The sequence below is a fragment of the Salvia splendens genome, chromosome 7 (assembly GCF_004379255.2).
Source record: "Salvia splendens isolate huo1 chromosome 7, SspV2, whole genome shotgun sequence".
Classification (NCBI taxonomy): Eukaryota; Viridiplantae; Streptophyta; class Magnoliopsida; order Lamiales; family Lamiaceae; genus Salvia; species Salvia splendens.
In genome coordinates this window covers 22383859-22390267 of record NC_056038.1, presented here as the reverse complement: position 1 = coordinate 22390267, position 6409 = coordinate 22383859, and the positions used below count along the sequence as shown (strand labels likewise).

The following is a 6409-nucleotide window of genomic DNA, read 5'->3' as shown; positions in this document are numbered from 1 at the left end:
CTGATTAAGACACTTTCAGCAGTGTTGCTACAATTTTGAAATCCGTTCATATCCAAGTAAGACTGTTTGATTAATTTTTTGAGTTCTTGGTACTCGACTTTAGTGAAAGGGTGAGGTTGAGCTTTTCGAATGCACACGGGGGAATAAGTTTCTATAATCAGACATGCGTAAAGGTGATACACCAACTAGAGGCATCGATATAACCAAGAACACGGGGTGTTAAATTTTCAGCTATAGTTTTTTTAACCGATACGAGGAAGCGGCTTGGAAATATGAAGACAAGATGATGGAGAAATACTATATTCGAAGGACGTAAGCAAATTTCGGGATGAAATTTTTGTTAAGATGGGTAGATTGTAATACCCCGTAAAAAAAAGAGAGAAAAAAATTAAATCAAATTAATCTAATTAGATCTTTTCCTGTTGACTTGGTCACCAAGTCAATAATTCAAATTTAATTAAAGATTCTGCAGAGATTTTCCTCCTCCGTGACAAGATATTCCTCCTCCGTGATCTGCAAATAAAATTGAAAAAAAAACAAAAAAAAAAACAAATTAAATTGATGCATATCACGTTCAAAAAAAGGGGAACAAAAACCGCACCCCACTCCTTTCCCATGTTCAAAACGGTTCCCCTCAATAAATCTCTCCCAAATCTAAACTATCCATCAGCCAACTCCCCTCTATAATATTCCTATCACAAAATCATTACCAACACGTAATCTTTACATCAAAATTCTCACAAATTCATCTCTTAAGATTATTCTATTCAATACAGTCCAAAACAATTAGCTTTCTATAATCTCAACTCCGATTCCAGGATATTCATCTTGATCGCCATCTCTCCATCTTCACTGTTCCAACCTAAATAAAAATGGAATCTCTCAGATTTTCTGCTCACGTCAGCACTCCGGCGGCTGACTTTCCGGTCACTCGCAGGGCCATGCTCGCTCCGAACCGGGTCGGGTTCAGAGTATCCATGCAGAGCGAGGCTGCTGCGAAGCCTGATCTCAGTGTGATGGTAAACGGGCAGAAAATGCCGAATCCCTTCGTCATCAGGTCGGGTCCGCCCGGAACCAACTACACCGTCATGAAGCGCGCCTTCAACGAAGGCTGGGGCGCTGTTATCGCCAAAACGGTGTCACTGGATTCTTCGAAAGTTGTGAATGTAACCCCTCGGTATGCAAGATTACGGAACAGCCGCTGCGATTCATGGCGACGCTGCAGGCCGGGGGAGTGAAGTGCGACGCCGAGCTGCCGCACGCACTGCAGCAACAGCGACAGCGGCTGTGACTATGTGAAACTGAGAGGCGACGGGCATACTACTACTTGTGGCGGTGGTGGAGCTGAATGACGGTACGGCTGGAAGAACGACGGCGTAGAACGGAGAAACCGAGAGCTGGGAGACATGAGGTAACGAGAATGAGAAGTTTGAATTTATTCTGATTTGGGATGATTAGAATTTATTTCTTGGGCATATGAGGGAGTATGCGTGTGTTTTGGAATGGGATTGGAATGAGATGATTTTTCATCTTTGTTTTATTCCTCTAAAAGAGTTTACATTTTTTTTTAAAGTAAGAAGGAAAAGAGGTACACGTATTTTGTGCTTAGGAAAAAGAAAGGATATTTTTTTAAAAAAATTCTTTTATCATATTTGATTAAAAGAGGAAGTGTACATACGGTGGTTTAATTTGGGAGTATAATTTATTTCTTCCTTTGGACCATTTAATTTATTTGGTTTGGGCTTGTTTTAATATAATTTGTTGGGATGTGAGCGGTCGGAAATAATCGAAACACCTAAGCTTTTAATTGAAAAAATTTGTAATCTTGAACAAGGATATTGTGAGCACACACGTAGGATGCATGCATTGTTTTAAATTAATTTTATTTTGCAAAGTCTGATTTGCGCATATTATGTTTTTCGAAAAGGGTGAGCTTGTGCACGTTGTTTGCGGGGGAACAGAAAGTGATTGAGAATTGAACATTTGAGGTGGGCTTTCTTTTTAAATAAAGACTATGTGCTAAGTATATTTATTTTTGCGAAATATGTTTGTCATGCCATATTTTTGTGTTGCAATGGGACCTATCTGAAGTGGCTTTTGCCATGTATGGTTAATCGAATTCGGGTCTGACTAGGGAGTGAATCCTTACTCAGGCTAGTGTACACCCCGTAGATCGTGCGCTATCTCTTTGAGTTGGCCGGTCTAGTGGCTTGGAATGTGCCCACATTCCTTGTCATGTATGTTCAGATATGGTATGGTGATGTTGATGATGTTGAGGTTGATGTTGATGGTGATGATGATGTTGGTGAAATGTTTTGGTGACTCGGGCCCTTTCAAAGTTAAAACCCCGAGGTCACTCGTTAATGGCATGATAAATATTTTTATTGAAAATGTTTTCGGCATGAGTCCACTGAGTGCATCAAGTACTCAGCCCTGCATTTCATTTTAAAAATGTGCAGGTTGAGCTGTGACGAGCGCGGTGGGTGTTGAGCAGAGCTGTTGAAGATTTGTGTTTGTTTTAAATGTCTAGAATATGTTATGTCTTCATACATAGCATTATTCTACTCTCGAAGTGCTTCCGCTAAATATTATTTCTTTTGAGTTCGTGTATTGTTGAGATACTCTGATTTTATTCGAGCTATTCCCATTTTTTTGAGCTATGATCGAGTTGTGTTATTTTCCCCTTTCCTTCCCGCTTCTTTAATCCTCCCCTAGTCGCGATCAACCGTGTTTTCTACCCTTAGAAAATGCGGGCGTGACATTGCGCTACACACACTATACACAAAATATTGAAAACATGCATAGTGACACACACTACATATGCAACACACACTTCTCACACAAAACACGCCCTTAAACCACACTATACACAAAATACATTCCGCTACACACACTATACACACAATATGCAAAGTACATAAACTATAAAAACACACACTACAAACATTATAAAAACAATACCCATAGTACACGCATACTACAAACTAAATACATACTATAAACAAAATATGCACACTGTGCACATGCACATAGCACTGCACAAACTACCCAAAATACATCCACTTCCCACATTACACAATACACAAAATACATGCACTATACAAAAAATACATGCACTATACACAAAACGCACATTTTGACACATCATGCATAGGTCTTTAATTATATACCTGTTCAAGAGAACCATAATCTATGATTTGCATAGCTTCATTCCAGTGAGCCCAACACCAGAATAAGCCCGCGACATTGGTAGTCTATTTGTGTGGGTTTCAGGAAGACAATAGTTCTCCCTGGGAGAAAAACAACAGAAATTAGTAGATAGTAAACACATCTATAAATTATTACGAAATAATGGGTTCAAACACAAATTGCAAATTAGTTTGAATAGTGGTGTTGATTATAGACATTTAGTAATTTAGTACATAAAAGTTTGAGTACCGATTGAAAGTTGGGATGCCCATGGATCAAGATAAGTTCCCACTTTGATCAGCTGGATCAAACCTGTGGACATTAAAAACTAATTATCATAACCAAAAAAAAGGAAAGAAACAATAAGGTCATTATTGATCTTTCCCTTCAATGTTATGAAAATATAAATTATAGCAACAGTTTACAATGAATGTCTTGCCTTGACAGACAACAACTTGGAACAGATTTGGTTCCAAAGACATTCCTTTCCATCATTCATGTATATTCTAGAGTATATATATATATAACATATAAAATTTGTTCATGCATTTTGTCACAAGATTACTAGGCTCAACGTTCTGACAGCTAAAAGAAATGCCATCCATGGGAAATGAGCCTTTGAGTAAACAAAATCATGATAGATAGATTAAACTAGGACTCTAGTCAGTAATAAAAGCAATACCTAAATATGTAGATATGGCGTTCATTAACGAAAACCAAAGTATAACTATCAAGTGTGTACATAATGGATTTTTCCTGGTAGGTTGAGCCAAAAACTGGTTGAAAGATGTTCACGGCAAACCTGTTCATGAAAACTTAGTTGGACCTAGTAAGATCTAGATTCTAGACAAATAAAAGAAACACGTATGTCCATGAAATAATCATTGTGTGGCTAAACAAAATGCAACTGTGCAAGAAAATCGTACACATATTCTTATACGGAGGGTCTTAGGGCAACTCTAGCTTCTCCAGGCATGCTCTCCTTCCTCTTCTTCTCCATCTCTCGTGCATGATTCACAAAAGCATAAGAACTATTTTTGTGGAAGAACCGGATGAAAAATTGATGACAACCTCAACTTACTTATATCTATCATCCAACATACTTCTTTGTTCCTCAGTATGCTTCCCAACATATCTCCAAAAATCATCACCTACATAATTTGCAGAATTATTAGGAAAGACGAAGTTGAAAACAAACCTAATAACTATGCATTAACTTACCACAACAACTTCCTTAGCTTAATAAGACTTTGAATACTGGTTGAGATATAACATTTTTGAAAAATAAAATTCAATCCAATTAAAATAACCAGAATCATTTGCCATAGACATATAGCCAGAAAATTCTTAACAATGAATAAAAGCATATCACATAGACAGTTAACACATCAGTTACCTTCTCAACCAAGCAAGGAAGAAAGATGGGTTGCCTCTGCTTCTGTCATGGTGTAGCCCTCATTTTTCTATATATCCAGAAGCCCGGGAAGAAATTCAAGTACCTTATCAAGTTACAGAAGGTCAAAAGTTACGAAAGGATATGAGATAGTTTAAATATGATAGATAAGAATTATCAGAACATATAAATTCAGTGGCTGTAACATCATTAGAGATCTAGATATTTGAGAATCAATAACAATTTGTAATTTTAGCAATTCCATAAACAAACAGAATAAACAAATGTTCTAATACTGAGAATACTCATCAAATATGCTACCACTCATTTCCTTTTCAAAAATATTACTCCCTCCATTCCAAATGTGTTAAGTGGGTTAAGTAAAAGAAGAATAAAGTAGGAAATGAAAAAGATAGAGAGATGAAGAGAGAGTAAAGTAAATTATAAGAAATGTGTTGACTTTTACTAAAAAGGAAAATGACTCCACTACTATCGAACGTACCAAAATGGCAAAATGACTCCAATACAATGGAACGGAGGGAGTATTTGATAAATTCAGTGAGCAAAGCACACGAGCATGCTGACAAAAAAGTAGACAAATTAATAAAATCCTATTTACCTTCAATAAGCATTATGTGTCGGATGCATTTCTACTTCCAAGCCAAGATCCGAGGTCGCCATGACCATTTGGTTTTGCTGTCTTTAGGTTGCTTTCAGATGTGATGCTTAACAAAACAGATCCACCATATTCATAATTATCTGCAATGGATATGTGACACTGAGAAAAATCAATAAAATGATATGCAAAAGTGTAAAAAAATAATACATTTTTATTAGGAGATAAGTGAGTTAATGGAAAGTACATAGTACCTTGATAAGCTCAATATGGCTTCAATCGATAGCTAAAGCAGAACCTTGTATATCTCTCAAATTTTTGGATACCTACAAGAGAAGAGATATAAGATAGATCTGGCGCCATCCGAGCTAAAAGAGTTAGCAAACCGTCTCAAATTTTTGGATACCTACAAGAGAAGAGATATAAGATAGATCTGGCGCCATCCGAGCTAAAAGAGTTAGCAAACCGTTTTTGGATGTTCATTTTGTTTCTTGTCCACAAACCCTCAATACATTAAAGCATGCTTCTGCCGCTTTACGAACATCTACTGATTTATCCTAGCGTCTGTGAGAACAGGTAAAATATATGGTAGTTGAAGCCAACAACAAACGATGAGGTCAACTATACTTAAAACAGGAGTTCGAAAAACACTATTTTCCAAATCGACTACAGACCATTTTTATGGGATGAGCAGAGCCAAGTATCTAAGGTACTCAATGACCACTCACGCATATGCTTTTTGTTATCGCCAAGGCATTTCAAGACATCTGAAAGAATACCCAGCATGAGCCACATTCATGTAAATATGATCAAGCCTTCACATGAGCTATGTACATGACAAAAGAGTTTCAATATTGGGATTTAAAGGTACAACTATTGGCTTTGAGGAATTTGGGATTTGCTAAATGATCGTATTTATAATATTTGGATTGTAAATCTCAGTTAGTTAGCGCAAGAGACTCATAATAAACTTATAACTAATATTATTAGAGAGCACCAATTGTGGACAAAGTAGCAATAATCAAATTTTTGTTAATGTCGTGTAGATGCCCTTTTAGAGCTCCAAATAGATCTCCTAAAACAAGAAAGATAAGAGGGAACATCATGTAGATAATTATATACTCCATATACAAAATTTGAGACTAGTTATTTCAAATTTTTGACTGACGTACCAGTTCCAGCAGAATACACTTGTTCACCCTCTTCTAGAA

At 36.8% G+C, this 6409-nt stretch overlaps 1 long non-coding RNA gene across 2 annotated transcripts; it reads right to left on the bottom strand.

The window, feature by feature from the left end:
- Nucleotides 1-475: 475 nt before the first annotated feature.
- On the bottom strand, nucleotides 476-5582 carry LOC121740935. Of its 2 annotated transcripts, XR_006037711.1 has the most exons (7): nucleotides 5453-5582; nucleotides 5202-5341; nucleotides 4586-4688; nucleotides 4116-4340; nucleotides 3439-3501; nucleotides 3171-3290; nucleotides 476-513 (listed from the first exon to the last, which is right to left on the bottom strand). It is a non-coding gene; the product is annotated as an uncharacterized LOC121740935 (long non-coding RNA). The 2 variants fall into 2 exon arrangements; XR_006037710.1 differs by lacking the exon at nucleotides 476-513 and having other exon boundaries at nucleotides 2919-3290.
- Between the last annotated feature and the right edge of the window lie 827 nt (nucleotides 5583-6409).